Raw genomic sequence first — 17703 nt, 5'->3', positions numbered from 1 at the left:
CTATTGCACCTTTGACCGGTCTGGAGAAAGTGGGAGGACATGAGAGGCCGAGAGCTATGAGGGGTCACCCACAACCATTCAAAAGCAGGAGGAAGACCATCATAAAACACAACCTGGGAGTGAAAGGTTTAACCTTATGCCAAATGTAATATAAAATCACATTAAAACATGCATACCAGATCAATTGATAATTAAAAAATAATATAAATAAATATTTAAATAAATACTAATTTAGATATTAAGATATCCCCCCCTCCCCAACAAAGAAGGAGGGTGGGTGAAATTAAATGATTAAAATGTGTAATATAATAAAATTCAGCCCAAAATACAAAAAATGACACCACCAGGTTGAGCAATCAAATGCTTTTAAAAAATGTATATATTTATTTGAACTTCCTCCTCGTTTGAGTGGCCCTTTCAGCCCTCTTAATTAGGTGTTTAGGTTAGTGTTTTCTATAATTCCTTGATATTCATACCCAGTGGAGCCAAACTATTACGTTTTAATATCCACCTGGATTCAACCGCTTTTCTCTGGCCTGTGGTCCAGGTGGATTTCGTCTCCAGACCGGTAATGCAGAGGGAGGTTGTTGGGTGGATTTCGTCTCCAGACCGGTAATGCAGAGGGAGGTTGTTGGGTGGATTTAGTCTCCAGACCGGTAATGCAGAGGAAGGTTGGTGGGTGGATTTCGTCCTCAGACCGGTAATGCAGAGGGAGGTTGTTGGGTGGATTTCGTCTCCAGACCGGTAATGCGGAGGGAGGTTGTTGGGTGGATTTAGTCTCCAGACCGGTAATGCAGAGGGAGGTTGTTGGGTGCATTTAGTCTCCAGACCGGTAATGCGGAGGGAGGTTGTTGGGTGGATTTCGTCTCCAGACCGGTAATGCGGAGGGAGGTTGTTGGGTGGATTTCGTCTCCAGACCAGTAATGCAGAGGGAGGTTGTTGGGTGGATTTCGTCTCCAAAAAGGTAATGTGGAGGGAGGCTGTTGGATGGATTTCGTCTCCAGAACGGTAATGCAGAGGGAGGTTGTTGGGTGGATTTCGTCTCCAGACCGGTAATGCGGAGGGAGGTTGTTGGGTGGATTTAGTCTCCAGACCGGTAATGCAGAGGGAGGTTGGTGGGTGGATTTCGTCCTCAGACCGGTAATGCAGAGGGAGGTTGTTGGGTGGATTTCGTCTCCAGACCGGTAATGCGGAGGGAGGTTGTTGGGTGGATTTAGTCTCCAGACCGGTAATGCAGAGGGAGGTTGTTGGGTGGATTTAGTCTCCAGAACGGTAATGCAGATGGAGGTTGTTGGGTGGATTTTGTCTCCAGAACGGTAATGCAGAGGGAGGTTGGTGGGTGGATTTAGTCTCCAGACCGGTAATGCTCAGGGAGGTTGTTGGGTGGATTTAGTCTCCAGACCGGTAAATGCAGAGGGAGCTTGTTGGGTGGATTTAATCTCCAGACCGGTAATGCAGAGGGAGGTTGGTGGGTGGATTTCGTCCTCAGACCGGTAATGCAGAGGGAGGTTGTTGGGTGGATTTCTTCTCCAGACCGGTAATGCGGAGGGAGGTTGGTGGGTGGATTTTGTCTCCAGACCGGTAATGTAGAGGGAGGTTGTTGGGTGGATTTCGTCTCCAGAACGGTAATGCAGATGGAGGTTGTTGGGTGGATTTTGTCTCCAGAACGGTAATGCAGAGGGAGGTTGGTGGGTGGATTTAGTCTCCAGACCGGTAATGCAGAGGGAGGTTGGTGGGTGGATTTTGTCTCCAGACCGGTAATGCGGAGGGAGGTTGTTGGGTCGATTTCGTCCCCAGACCGGTAATATAGAGGGAGGTTGTTGTATGGTTTTCGTCTCCAGACCGATAAATGCAGAGGGAGGTTGTTGGGTGGATTTAGTCTCCAGACCGGTAATGCAGAGGGAGGTTGGTGGGTGGATTTCGTCCTCAGACCGGTAATGCAGAGGGAGGTTGTTGGGTGGATTTCGTCTCCAGACCGGTAATGCGGGGGGAGGTTGTTGGGTGGATTTAGTCTCCAGACCGGTAATGCAGAGGGAGGTTGTTGGGTGCATTTAGTCTCCAGACCGGTAATGAGGCGGGAGGTTGTTGGGTGGATTTCGTCTCCAGACCGGTAATGCGGAGGGAGGTTGTTGGGTGGATTTCGTCTCCAGACCGGTAATGCAGAGGGAGGTTGTTGGGTGGATTTTGTCTCCAGAACGGTAATGCAGAGGGAGGTTGGTGGGTGGATTTAGTCTCCAGACCGGTAATGCTCAGGGAGGTTGTTGGGTGGATTTAGTCTCCAGACCGGTAAATGCAGAGGGAGCTTGTTGGGTGGATTTAATCTCCAGACCGGTAATGCAGAGGGAGGTTGGTGGGTGGATTTCGTCCTCAGACCGGTAATGCAGAGGGAGGTTGTTGGGTGGATTTCTTCTCCAGACCGGTAATGCGGAGGGAGGTTGGTGGGTGGATTTTGTCTCCAGACCGGTAATGTAGAGGGAGGTTGTTGGGTGGATTTCGTCTCCAGAACGGTAATGCAGATGGAGGTTGTTGGGTGGATTTTGTCTCCAGAACGGTAATGCAGAGGGAGGTTGGTGGGTGGATTTAGTCTCCAGACCGGTAATGCAGAGGGAGGTTGGTGGGTGGATTTTGTCTCCAGACCGGTAATGCGGAGGGAGGTTGTTGGGTCGATTTCGTCCCCAGACCGGTAATATAGAGGGAGGTTGTTGTATGGTTTTCGTCTCCAGACCGATAAATGCAGAGGGAGGTTGTTGGGTGGATTTAGTCTCCAGACCGGTAATGCAGAGGGAGGTTGGTGGGTGGATTTCGTCCTCAGACCGGTAATGCAGAGGGAGGTTGTTGGGTGGATTTCGTCTCCAGACCGGTAATGCGGGGGGAGGTTGTTGGGTGGATTTAGTCTCCAGACCGGTAATGCAGAGGGAGGTTGTTGGGTGCATTTAGTCTCCAGACCGGTAATGAGGCGGGAGGTTGTTGGGTGGATTTCGTCTCCAGACCGGTAATGCGGAGGGAGGTTGTTGGGTGGATTTTGTCTCCAGAACGGTAATGTGGAGGGAGGCTGTTGGATGGATTTCGTCTCCAGAACGGTAATGCGGAGGGAGGCTGTTGGATGGATTTCGTCTCCAGAACGGTAATGCAGAGGGAGGTTGTTGGTTGCATTTAGTCTCCAGACCGGTAATGCAGAGGGAGGTTGTTGGGTGGATTTAATCTCCAGACCGGTAATGCAGAGGGAGGTTGGTGGGTGGATTTCGTCCTCAGACCTGTAATGCAGAGGGAGGTTGTTGGATGGATTTCTTCTCCAGACCGGTAATGCGGTGGGAGGTTGTGGGTGGATTTAGTCTCCAGACCGGTAATGCACAGGGAGGTTGTTGGGTGGATTTAGTCTCCAGACCGGTAATGCACAGGGAGGTTGTTGGGTGGATTTAGTCTCCAGACCGGTAAATGCAGAGGGAGGTTGTTGGGTGCCTTTGAAAAATGTTGGACCAGGTCTGTTTGTAATATGTTCTTTCCAATTGTATAGAGGTGCTGTTTGAGGCGTGTCCATACTGTGTGACCGGTTTCTCCTATATAAATGTTATGGCATAATGAGCATGTTATGGCATAGACAATATGTGTGCTTTGAATGGTCATGAGTTGTGAGATAGGACTAGAGGTTTGCACATGTGGATTTTGAATGTGTGAAAGTTGTCTATAATACTGTTGTTCAATGGGTGGTTTAGGAGTGTGATTATTGGAACATTTTGCAAAAATTAAGAGACCCCTTATGTTGGGGTTTCTGCAGAAAGCTGATATGGGTCTGAATTCCTGAAGTAGGGGGAATGTACGTTGTGTTTGGGTGAAAGAGACTTATGTCTGAGAAGGTGCTTATAATGGGTATATTCTGGGGTTCTGTGTCTGTTGGGGGGAATAGGTACAGGAGGTCTGGGAAAGGTCTGAGGGTGGAGGACAGGGATAGGATGGGGGGATTGGGATACGGACCCAGAATAGGGAAATGGATAAGGATAGGTGTGGGCTGTTTGCCCAGGTCAGGAGTTAGTACCTGGTCCAGAGTTCTACCGGGAGAGTTATGGAGGTTAAGGTTAAGGTTAAGGTTCAGGGTTAAGGTTAGGGTTAAGGTTAGGGTTAGGTTTAAGGTTAGGCTTAGGGTTAGGATTGGGGTTAAGGTTAGGGTAGGGTTAAGGTTAAGGTTAGCTTTAGGATAGGGTTAGGGTTAGGGTTAGGTTTAAGGTTAGGGTTAGGATAGGGTGAAGGTTAGGTTTAAGGTTAGGAACAGGGATGAAACCTACAGGACCTGGAGGATACAATATTATTTAGGGTGCTGAGAGACTGCTGGTGATCATCTGATTAGCACTATCCTCCTCTCTCTCTCTCTTTCTCTCTCTCTCTCTCTCTCTCTCTCTCTCTCTCTCTCTCTCTCTCTCTCTCTCTCTCTCTCTCTCTCTCTCTCTCTCTCCCCCCCCTCTCTCACTCTCTTTCTCTTCATTTCTGTAGTGCAGAATTTCTAACAGAGTTCTGGGGAAGCTTCAGACCACAAACTGAAACAAAGACACTCACACACACACACACACACACACACACACACACACACACACACACACACACACACACACACACACACACACACACACACACACACACACACACACACACACACACACACACACACACACACACACACACACACACACACACACACACACACACAGTAAAGGATGCTTCATGCCAGCGCCAAGGCAACCAGAAGGCTTTAGGCCAGAACTATGAAAGAGGGATCGCCAGAGAGACAGGAGATGAGTGTGAAATTACCAAAGTCAGCGAACATGGACCAGGGAGAAAGAAGAGAGGGAGGAGAGAGAGAGAAGGAGGAGGGAGGGAGGGAGAGAGAGGGAGGAGGGAGGGAGATGAAAGATAGGAGGGAGAGAGATGAGAGAGAGGAGGGAGGGAGGGAAGGAGGAGGGAGGGAGAGAGATGAGAGAGAGGAGGGAGGGAGGGAAGGAGGAGGGAGGGAGAGAGATGAGAGAGAGGAGGGAGGGAGGGAGGGAGGGAAGGAGGAGGGAGGGAGAGAGAGAAGAGAGGGAAGACAGAGGGAGAGAGAGATGCTCAGCAGTAGGCTGTTTTGTGGTTGTATGCCAGAGATCATTGTGTGTGAGAGATTGTCATGGTAAGGCTGCCAGCAGGAGAAATGTATACTTGCGTGTGCAATAGACTAGAGAAGAGAGAAATAGGAGAACGAAGAGAGTGGTTTGTTAAGTGTAGCCAAACTACACTGCAACACGTAGTGTATGTCTAGCTGTATGAAATGGATTCACTGTGATCAATGAGAGGCTACACTGGCCACACAAACTGCACAGTGAGACAAGTTCTCTGGATCCTCCTGAAGCTCTCTGATGCTGCTGAAATGCTCTCACCCTGCTGAAGCTCTCTCTCACGCTGCTGAAGGTCTCTCTCACGCTGCTGAAGGTCTCTCTCACGCTGCTGAAGGTCTTTCTGACGCTGCTGAAACTCTCTGACGCTACTGAAACTCTCTCACGCTGCTGAAGGTCTCTCTCACGCTGCTGAAACTCTCTGACGCTACTGAAACTCTCTCACGCTGCTGAAGGTCTCTGACGCTACTGAAACTCTCTCACGCTGCTGAAGGTCTCTCTCACGCTGCTGAAGGTCTCTCTGACGCTGCTGAAACTCTCTGACGCTGCTGAAACTCTCTCACGCTATTGAAGCTCTCTCACGCTATTGAAGCTCTCTCACTCTGCTGAATCTCTCTCTCACTCTGCTGAAGCTCTCTCCCGGTACTGAAGCTCTCTCTCCCGGTACTGAAGCTCTCTCTCCCGGTGCTGAACCTCACTCTCACGCTACTGAAGCTCACTCTCACGCTACTGAAGCTCTCTCTCCCGGTACTGAAGCTCTCTCTCCCGGAACTGAAGCTCTCTCTCCCGGTACTGAAGCTCTCTCTCTCTCCCGGTACTGAAGCTCTCTCTCCTGGTACTGAAGCTCTCTCTCCCGGTACTGAAGCTCTCTCTCCCGGTGCTGAAGCTCACTCTCACGCTACTGAAGCTCACTCTCACGCTACTGAAGCTCTCTCTCTCTCCCGGTACTGAAGCTCTCTCTCCCGGAACTGAAGCTCTCTCTCCCGGTACTGAAGCTCTCTCTCATGCTGCTGAAGCTCTCTCATGCTGCTGAAGCTCTCTCTCACGCTGCTGAAGGTCTCTCTCACGCTGCTGAAGGTCTCTCTCACGCTGCTGAAGGTCTCTCTCACGCTGCTGAAGGTCTCTCTCACGCTGCTGAAGCTCTCTCTCCCGGTACTGAAGCTCTCTCATGCTGCTGAAGCTCTCTCATGCTGCTGAAGCTCTCTCTCTCTCACGCTGCTGAAGGTCTCTCTCACGCTGCTGAAGGTCTCTCTCACGCTGCTGAAGGTCTCTCTGACGCTGCTGAAACTCTCTGACGCTGCTGAAACTCTCTCACGCTATTGAAGCTCTCTCACGCTATTGAAGCTCTCTCACTCTGCTGAATCTCTCTCTCACGCTGCTGAAGCTCTCTCACTCTGCTGAAGCTCTCTCCCGGTACTGAAGCTCTCTCTCCCGGTACTGAAGCTCTCTCTCCCGGTGCTGAACCTCACTCTCACGCTACTGAAGCTCACTCTCACGCTACTGAAGCTCTCTCTCCCGGTACTGAAGCTCTCTCTCCCGGTGCTGAACCTCACTCTCACGCTACTGAAGCTCACTCTCACGCTACTGAAGCTCTCTCTCCCGGTACTGAAGCTCTCTCTCTCTCCCGGTACTGAAGCTCTCTCTCCTGGTACTGAAGCTCTCTCTCCCGGTACTGAAGCTCTCTCTCCCGGTACTGAAGCTCTCTCTCCTGGTACTGAAGCTCTCTCTCCTGGTACTGAAGCTCTCTCTCCCGGTACTGAAGCTCTCTCTCCCGGTACTGAAGCTCTCTCTCATGCTGCTGAAGCTCTCTCATGCTGCTGAAGCTCTCTCTCTCTCATGCTGCTGAAGCTCTCTCTCTCTCATGCTACTGAATCTCTCTCTCACACTGCTGAACGTCTCTCATGTAGCTGAAGCTCTCTCTCACGCAGCTGAAGCTCTCTCACGCTGCTGAACTCTCTCTCACGCAGCTGAAGCTCACTCTCACGCAGCTGCAGCTCTCTCTCACGCAGCTGAAGCTCTCTCACGCTGCTGAACTCTCTCTCACGCAGCTGAAGCTCACTCTCACGCAGCTGCAGCTCTCTCTCACGCAGCTGAAGCTCTCTCACGCTGCTGAACTCTCTCTCACGCAGCTGAAGCTCACTCTCACGCAGCTGAAGCTCACTCTCACGCAGCTGCAGCTCTCTCTCACGCTGCTGAACCTCTCTCTCACGCTGCTGAACCTCTCTCTCACGCTGCTGAACCTTTCTCTCACGCTGCTGAACCTCTGTCTCATGCTGCTGAACCTCTCTCTCACATTTCTGAACCTCTCTCTCACACTGCTGAACCTCTCTCTCATGCTGCTGAACCTCTCTCTCACATTTCTGAACCTCTCTCTCATGCTGCTGTAGCTCTCTCATGCTGCTGAACCATCTCTCTCATGCTGCTGCAGCTCTCTCATGCTGCTGAACCATCTCTCTCATGCTGCTGAACCTCTCTCTCACACTGCTGAACCTCTCTCTCACGCTGCTGAAGCTCATTTTTAAGCTTCAAGTCTATTTAAGACCGACCACCTGACCCAGGGTGAAATAGCTATAGAAATTACTTCAGTCCTTCTTTGTCTACTGACACCTCTTCATGCGATCTGTCTTTCTCTGTACTTCACGGTCCAGCGATGCCCCTGAAGCTCTCATTGTGTGGTCAATGCTGCCTTCAGGTCCATTCTAGCGGGGTCTGATGCAACTCCTCTGCCCTGTGACATTAGAAAACAGTAGGTTGCAGAGGCATGTACTTACTGCATCAATAACAGTTTTACACACAGGCAACTACATTTTACATTTACATTACATTTAAGTCATTTAGCAGACGCTCTTATCCAGAGCGACTTACAAATTGGTGCATTCACCTTATGACATCCAGTGGAACAGTCACTTTACAATAGTGCATCTAAATCTTAAAGGGGGGTGAGAGGGAATACTTATCCTATCCTAGGATAGTTTTTTACACACACCACTGATGCAGTCATCCTTCACATGATATATATATATATATATATAACGTATTGTTACATTTGAATGAAAAAGTATAACTTTTATTATTTAGTATAATTTTTTTACTATTTTCATATCCTTTCCCGTATCTACATATTTCTCTTTCACTTTCACTTTTGTCTTTCAGTGTCTCTCTAATTGTATATCGATCAGCAATAATTTGGTTAAGTCTAAATCTGTGTTGCCTCCACACTGTTCTAAAGGTCGAAGGCCAAAGCTCAAATGACCTTGCACCTGAATCATTGCTCCACCATAGAGCCCCACAGTGGAGGTGTCATAATACCCATAAAACTTAGCGGTCAAACAGGGAAATGGTTCCATTTGTTTTTACATCATACATTTTCTTCCCATAGGGGATTTTAGAAACACTTAAAATAAGGACTGTGTTTGGTGTAGTCTTACCATGGCATAATGTTTTGATAACCATGTAAATCTCTCTCGGACAACATGACTTTTTATCAATATATTCAACTCGAAACTACACAATCGAAAAAACAAAACCACACAATCGAAAATACAAAACTACACATCCCTGCAAGCTGCTGCACGTCATCTCGTTATCCCAAGTCAGGGTAAACCTACACCAATCACAGCCCTGTTTCTAAAATCCCCTTCCGATAATAAAAAATGGTTGAAATACAATTGGAACCATTTCCGTGTTTGACCGCTAGGTTTAATGGGTATTATGACTCATACTATGGTACTCCACCCTCTAAAGTCAATTTCCTGTCCCTGATACCCAATAGAAAGTAAGTAAACAACAACTAAATAAATATAAAAACTACAAAGAAATACAATATCGGGGAACTGGTTTCTGCCTGCGTATGTTTTCCTAAGAATAGCAGCAGTTGGAGGTTATATGACTCCATAGAAAACAAGTTAAAAAAAAACATTTATCGAGCAACAACGCTGATGCAATTTCAGCAGAATATTGCTTTTCTTAATGACTTCCAGCGCCCCAATGTGCTTTTCCCTGCTTCCACTTATACAGCAGAATCTGTGTGTGTGTATTGTGTGTGTGTGTGTGTGTGGGGGGGTGTAGGTGCGTGGTCCGTGTGTGTGTGTTTTTTTTACATCCATTTTGCATTGTCAGCTCACACTGAAATGCATACATGAAAATGAGATAATCTTTTTATAGCTACTGTATGGTGGTGTACATGTTTAATGAGGATGACAATCCACTCAGAAAATGTGGTTCATTTACAGCACTGACGTGATGGACCAATGTGATCCATCATTTGATTCCCAAACAAAAAATAATCCTCTACTCAATATCGCTGCTCCCAGAGAACCACAATTCTCACTGTCAGCCAAAACCTACATTTTACATAACAAAACATTTTGCATTTTTGGGATATGAACACTCATAAACTGTAAGTCTTGGGTATTGCAGGGGTGACACACTCTTTATTGCAACACCACCTGAGATTTCCCCAATCCATGTTATCCAAATATTTGTTTCCCAAATCAGCCATTGGCCGCGAACACAGCAATCTGATTCACTTTAGCACAATGAGCCAGACATGCCTGTAAGACACAGGGGTTATAAACACATGCAGGAGGGTTGAATGTTCAGAATATGTGTCAGGATTCGCAGAGTGATGGGTGTGGAGTCAGGCGCAGAGAGCAGAGGATTCGGGAAAAAACATTTATTCCGTAACAATCACAGCGAACAAAAGAGGGTAACGCCGAACACAGGCGTTAAACACTCCGAAATGTACATACGCTGTACAGCGGAAAATCAATGACAAGACACCCCTGTACCAAAAACAAGCCCGCACGAACACAGGCGGGCTAACTGAACTTAAATAACCCCAACCCAAAACCCCAAACAAGGAACAGGTGAAACAAATTAGACCAAACAAAACGAAAAGGGGACAAGGGTTGGGTAGCAGCTAGTAGACCTGTGACGACGACCGCCGAGCGCCACCCGAACAGGAAGGGGAGTCACCTTCAGTGGCAGCTAATAGACCGGCGACGACGACCGCCGAGCGCCACCCGAACGGGAAGGGGAGTCACCTTCAGTGGCAGCTAATAGACCGGCGACGACGACCGCCGAGCGCCACCCGAACGGGAAGGGGATTCGGCGATGACGACCGCCGAGCGCCACCCGAACAGGAAGGGGAGTCACCTTCAGTGGCAGCCAATAGACCGGCGACGACGACCGCCGAGCGCCACCCGAACGGGAAGGGGAGCCACCTTCAGTGGCAGCTAATAGACCGGCGACGACGACCACCGAGGGCCACCCGAACAGGAAGGGGAGCCACCTTCGGTGATAGTCGTGACAACATGTCAGATAGAACGATGTAATGAACATTATGGAGAAGACACAATTCCATTCCTCATGCTGAAAAGAATGTCTGTTCGAAACAGAATATTTACAGAATATTCTGTAATGTTCCTTCCTGAAAATAGGCAGTTGGAAACCTTCAAAAGCTCAACAAATATCATTGATGAGAGGTGAAAGGTCAAGCTTGATGATTGGACCAGGTGAGATTAGAAATTCACTGTTGACGCAGTCAGAGCGAGAGGCTGAAAATGGCGTGTACTTTTACCACATAGACACACACACGCGTGTGCGCACACACACACACACACACACACCACGCTAATCTCACACAAGCACCACATGACTGGAATACAGTGACTTGCTCAACACGGAAGTGGTATTCATTTTGCACGCCACCGAGGAGAATACCACATCTGTCACCTGTCACCGGCTTCATCAACAAGTGCATCGATGACGTCGTCCCCACAGTGACCGTGCGTACATATCCCAACCAGAAGCCATGGATTACAGGCAAAATCCGCATTGAGCTAAAGGATAAAGCTGCCATTTTCAAGGAGCAGGACAATAAATCCCGACGCTTACAAGAAATCCCGCTATGCCCTCCGAAGAACCGTCAAACAGGCAAAGGGTCAATAAAGGACTAAGATTGAATTCTACTACACCAGCTCTAACGATCGTCTGTTATGGCAACACATGCAAACTATTACGGATTTTAATATGCACAGACCCACTGCAAAAGTCCACAGACCCCCTGCAAAAGGCTTTCGGTGCCATCATCGACTCAGTGGGTTTTGTCCAACATGTCTCCGGACCTACTCACTGCCACAGTCATACTCTGGACCTAGTTTTGTCCCATGGAATAAATGTTGTGGATCTTAATGGTTTTCGTCATAATCCTGGACGCTCGGACAACCATTTTATTACGTTTGCAATCGCAACAAATAATCTGCTCAGACCCCAACCAAGAACCATCAAAAGTTGTGCTATAAATTCTCAGACAACCCTAAGATTCCTTGATGCCCTTCCAGACTCCCTCTGGCTAACCAAAATCTGTTAACCACCTAACCGAGGAACTCAATTTAACCTTGCGCAATACCCCAGATGCAGTTGCACCCCTAAAAACAAAAAACATTTGCCATAAGAAACTAGCTCCCTGGTATACAGAAAATACCCGAGCTCTGAAGCAAGCGTTCAGAAAATTGGAACGGAAATGGCGCCACACCAAACTGGAAGTCTTCTGACTAGCTTAGAAAGACAGTACCGTGCAGTATCGAAGAGCCCTCACTGCTGCTCGATCATCCTATTTTTCCAACTTATTTGAGGAAAATAAGAGCATTGCGAAATTGATTATTGATACTGTCGCAAAGCTAACTAAAAAGCAGCAATCCCCAAGTGAGGATGGCTTTCACTTCAGCAGTAATAAATTCATGAACTTTTTAGAGGAAAAGATTACGGACTCCACCCCTCTCCTACAAAGCTCAGTTGTCCTGAGTCTGCACATCTCTGCCAGGACCTAGGATCAAGAAAGACACTCAAGTGTTTTAGTACTATAATTCTTGACACAATAATGAACATAATCATGGCCTCTAAACCTTCAAGCTGCATACTGACCCTATTTCAACTAAACTACTGAAAGAGCTGCTTCCTGTGCTTGGCCCTCCTATGTTGAACATAATAAATGGCTCTCTATCCACCGGAGGTGTACCAAATTCACTAAAAGTGGCAGTAATAAAGTCTCCCCTGAAAACGCCAAACCTTGACCTAGAAAATATAAAAAATGATCGGCCTATATCGAATCTTCCATTCCTCTCAAAAACATTTGAAAAAGCCGTTGCTCAGCAACTCACTGCCCTCCTGAAGACAAACAATGTGTATGAAATGCTTCAGTCTGGTTTTAGACCCCATCATAGGACTGAGACTGCACTTGTGAAGGTGGTAAATTACATTTTAATGGCGCTAGACCGAGGCTCTGCATCTGTCCTCATGCTCCTAGACCTTAGTGCTGCTTTTGATACCATCGATCACCACATTCTTTTGGAGAGATTGGAAACCCAAATTGGTCTACACAAGTTCTTACCTGTCAGAAAAATATCAGTTTGTCTCTGTGAATGGTTTGTCCTCTGACAAATCAACTGTAAATGTTGGTGTTCCTCAAGGTTCCGTTTTAGGACCACTATTGTTTTGACTATATTTTTACCTCTTGGGGATGTCATTCGAAAACGTAATGTTAACTTTCACTGCTATGCGGATGACACACAGCTGTACATTTCAATTCAACATGGTGAAGCCACAAAATTGCCCTCGCTAGAAGTCTGCGTTTCAGACATGAGAAAGTGGATGGCTGCAAACTTTCTACTTTTAAATTCTGAGAAAACAGAGATGCTTGTTCTAGGTCCCAAGAAACAAAGAGATCTTCTGGTGAATCTGACAATTAAACTTGATTGTTGTACAGTCATCTCAAATAAAACTGTGAAGGACCTCGGCGTTACTCTAGACCCTGATCTCTCTTTTGACGAACATATCAAAACTGTTTCAAGGACAGCTTTTTTCCATTTACGTAACATTGCAGAAACAAATCAGAAACATTCTGTCGAAAAATGATGCAGAAAGATTTGTCCATGCTTTTGTTACTTCTAGGTTAGACTACTGCAATGCTCTACTTTCCGGCGTCCCGGTTAAATAACTAAATAAACTTCAGTTAGTTCTAAATACGTCTGCTAGAATCCTGACTAGAACCCCAAAATGTGATCATATTACTCCGGTGCTAGCCTCCCTACACTGGCTTCCTGTCAAGGCAAGGGCTGATTTCAAGGTTTACTGCTAACCTACAAAGCATTACATGAGCTTGCTCCTACCTATCATTCTGATTTGGTCCTGCCATATGTACCTACACATGCGCTATGGTCACAAGACGCAGGCCTCCTATTTGTCCCTAGAATTTCTAAGCAAACAGGTGGAGGCAGGGATTTCTCATTTACAGCTCCATTTTTATGGAATGGTCTGCCTACCCATGTGAGAGATGCAAACTCAAACTTTAAGTCTTTACTGAAGACTCTCTCTTCAGTGGGTCATATGATTGAGTGTAGTCTGGCCCAGGAGTGTGAAGGTGAATGAACTGCCCTTGCTGTCTCTGCCTGGCCGGTTCCCCTCTCTCCACTGGGAATCTCTGCCTCTAACTCTATTACAGTGGCTGAGTCACTGGCTTACTGATTCTCTTCCATGCTGTCCCTAGGAGGGGTGCATCACTTGAGTGGGTTGAGTCACTGACGTGATCTTCCTGTCTGGGTTGGCGCCCCCCCTTGAGATGTTTGTGGGCTATACACGGCCTTGTCTCAGGATGGTAAGTTGGTGGTTGAAGATATCCCTCTAGTGGTGTGGGGACTGTGCTTTGGCAAAGTGGGTTGGGTTATATCCTGCCTGTTTGGCCCTGTCTGGTGGTATCATCGGTTGGGGCCACAGTGGCTCTTGCCCCTCCTGTCTCAGCCTCCAGTATTTATGCTGCAGTATTTTATGTGTCGGTGGCTTCTTTCTCTCACTCTCTCTCGGAGGACCTGAGCACTAGGACCATGCCTCAGGACTACCTGGCATGATGACTCCTTGCTGTCCCCAGTCCCCCTGTCCGTGTTGCTCCAGTTTCAACTGTTCTGCCTGCGGCTATGGTACCCTGACCTGTTCACCGAACGTGCTACCTGTTCCAGACCTGCTGTTTTCAACTCTCTAGAGACAGTAGGAGCGGTAGAGATACTATACTAATGACTAATACTAATGACCGGCTATGAAAAGCCAACTGACATTTACTCCTGAGGTGTTGACTTGCCTCGACAACTACTGTGATTATTATTATTTGACGATGCTGGTCATTTATGAACATTTAAACATCTTGGCCATGTTCTTTTATAATCTCAACCCGGCACAGCCAGAAGAGGACTGGCCACCCCACACCGACAGGGCAATAAAACATAGCCTGGATCCTCTCTAGGTTGACGGGAACAGGTAAAAGATTGATTAGGGGAATAGGAACAGCTTCCTAGGTTTTGGCCTTTCAGGGGAGTTTATCCTAGCCACCTTGCTTCTACAGCTGCATTGCTTGCTGTTTGTGGTTTTAGGCTGGGTTTCTGTACAGCACTTTGAGATATCAGCTGATGTAAGAATAGCTATATAAATGCATCTTATTTGATTTGATTGTGGACTACAGGCAAAGGAGGACGAGCACCCCCCCATTCACATCGACGGGCTGTAATGGAACAGGTCGAGAGCTTCAAGTTCCTTGGTGTCCACATCACCAACAAACTATCATGATCCAAACACTCCAATACAGTCAGGAAGAGGGAAAGACAACGCCTATTTCCCCTCAGGAGACTGAAAAGATTTGACATGGGTCCTCAGATCCTCAAAGAGTTCTAAAGTTGCTCCATCAAGAGCATCCTGACTGTTTGCATCACCGCCTGGTATGTCAACTGCTTGGCTTCCGACCACAAGGCGCTACAGAGATTAGTGCGTATAGCCAAGTACGCCAAGTCTAGGTCCAAAAGGCTCCTTAATATAACCTGTTTGGGATAGGGGGCAGCATTTTCACGTTTGGATGAAAAGCGTGCCCAGACTAAACTGCCTGCTACTCAGTCCCAGTTGCTAATATATGCATATTATTAGTGAACTGTTTGAATGATGTCTGTGAGTATAACAGAACCTGAGAAAAAAATCCAACCAGGAAGTGGAAAATCTGAGGTTTGAGGTTTTTCAACTCTTTGCCTATCAAATATACAGTGTCTATGTGATTAAATTGCACTTCGTAAGGCGTCCACTAGATGTCAACAGACTTTAGAAGATTGTTTCAGGCTTCTACTGTGAAGGGGGAGAGAAAGAGAGCTGTTTCAACCAGAGGTCTGGCAGAATGCCAGGAGCTGATCACGCTTGCGCCCGTGAGAGTTTGATCTGTATTCCATTGCATTTCTAAAGACAAAGGAATTCTCCGGTTGGAACATTATTGAAGATTTATGAAGATAACTTCTTAGGGCTGAAATTCCGTTAACATGATTGATATGACAACAGTGAAAGTGCAGAGCGCCAAATTCAGAAAATTCAAAAACTTCAAAAACAGAAATCTCATAATTAAGATTCCTCAAACATATCTTATACCATTTTAAAGGTCATCTTGTTGTTAATCCCACCAAAGTGTCCGATTTCAAATAGGCTTTACAGCGAAAGCACCACAAAGGATTATGTTAGGTCACCGCCAAGTCACAGAAAAATTGAGCCATTTTTCCTGCCAAAGAGAGGAGTCGCAAAAAGCACAAATAGAGATAAAATGAATCACTAACCTTTGATGATCTTCATCAGATGACACTCATAGGATTTCATGTTACACAATACATGTACAGTATGTTTTGTTCGATAAAGTGCATATTTATATCGAAAAACCTCAGTATACATTGGTGCGTTATGTTCACTAGTTCCAAAAACATATTGCAGAGAGCCACATCATTTTACAGGAATACTCATTCTAAATGTCGATGAAAGTACAATTTATAGACATGGAAATATAGATACACTTCTCCTTAATGCAACCGCTGTGTCAGATTTTAAAAATAGCTTTATGGAAAAAGCAAACCATGCAATAATCTGAGTATAGAGCTCAGAAAACAAATAGAGATATCTGCCATGGTGGAGTCAACAGTAATCAGAAATAACATTATAAATAACATTATAAATATACATTATAAATATTCACTTACCTTTGATGATCTTCATCTGAAGAGCTTTCACTAGTAGCAGACGAAATGTCAAAAGGTTCCGTTACTGCCCGTAGAAACAGAAACATGTCAAACGATGTATGGAATCAATCTTTAGGATGTTTTTAACATAAAACTTCAATAATATTCCAACCGGATAATTGCTTTGTCTTCAGAAAAGCAAAAGAGAGTAAGCTACCTCTCATGTGAAATGCGCGTGACCAGTGCGTGACTTCTGGCAGACTCCTTAGTCAAACAGCTCTCATTCTCTCCCCCTTCACAGTAGAATCCTCAAACAAGTTTCTAAAGACAGTTGACATCTAGTGGAAGCCTTAGGAAGTGCAACATAACCAATATCCCACTGTGTATTCAATAGGGGCTGGATTGATAATCGACCAACCTCAGATTTCCCACTTCCTGATTGGATTTCTTCTCAGGATTTCGCCTGCCATATGAGTTCTGCTATACTCACAGACATCATTCAAACAGTTTTAGAAACTTCAGTATTTTCTGTCCAATACTAATAATAATATGCATATCTTAGCAACTGGGACCGAGGAGCAGGCAGTTTACTCTGTGCACCTTTTCATCCAAGGTGCTCAATACTGCACCCTGCAGCCATACTCATATTATTGCATGGTTTACTTTTTCCGTAAAGCTTCTTTGAAATCTGACACAGCGCTTGCATGAACCTTTTTGGGATAGGTAGCAGCTCTCCGTCAAGCAGTCTGTCAGGTAGCAACTCTCATCAAGCAGTCTGTCGGGTAGCAACTCTCATCAAGCAGTCTGTCAGGTAGCAACTCTCCATCAAGCAGTCTGTCAGGTAGCAACTCTCCATCAAGTAGTCTGTCAGGTAGCAACTCTCCATCAAGTAGTCTGTCGGGTAGCAACTCTCCATCAAGTAGTCTGTCAGGTAGCAACTCTCATCAAGCAGTATGTCAGGTTGAACATTTTGAAACCGTCTATATTCGTGTTTGGCTTCCATTAAAAAAGAGGGACTTATATAATATGAGATAAACGAATGTGTCTTGTCTTCCAATGAGCATCACATCAGTGTGTGTATGTATGTATGTGTGTGTGTGTGTGTGTGTGTGTGTGTGTGTGTGTGTGTGTGTGTGTGTGTGTGTGTGTGTGTGTGTGTGTGTGTGTGTGTGTGTGTGTGTGTGTGTGTGTGTGTGTGTGTGTGTGTGTGTGTGTGTGTGTGTGTGTGTGTGTGTATGAGCAGCCTCAGTCACCAACATCTCTAAAAGCACATGAAAAATGTACAGAAGAGAACAAGAGAGGTTATGTGAGCAAGATCCCATAGAGACACAGGGTGAGGCTGTGACTGACACACCCCTGAGCCCTCTAATGAACTGCCCTCAACACTCTCTTTCTCTCAGTGTGACTTCTGAAATGGCTGAGCAAAATCCATCCACCCTTTGTTCCTTTCCTCCCTTTCCTCTCCTTTCCACAAAGAGTGAAGTGGGAGTAACCTATAATTCTCATGCTGCCCCCGGTGCCCTGTGTGTGTGATCCTT

This window comes from Oncorhynchus gorbuscha, linkage group LG19 (genome assembly GCF_021184085.1).
Source record: "Oncorhynchus gorbuscha isolate QuinsamMale2020 ecotype Even-year linkage group LG19, OgorEven_v1.0, whole genome shotgun sequence".
Classification (NCBI taxonomy): domain Eukaryota; kingdom Metazoa; phylum Chordata; class Actinopteri; order Salmoniformes; family Salmonidae; genus Oncorhynchus; species Oncorhynchus gorbuscha.
The sequence above is the reverse complement of the archived record's forward strand: the minus strand, read 5'-3'. Positions refer to the sequence as shown.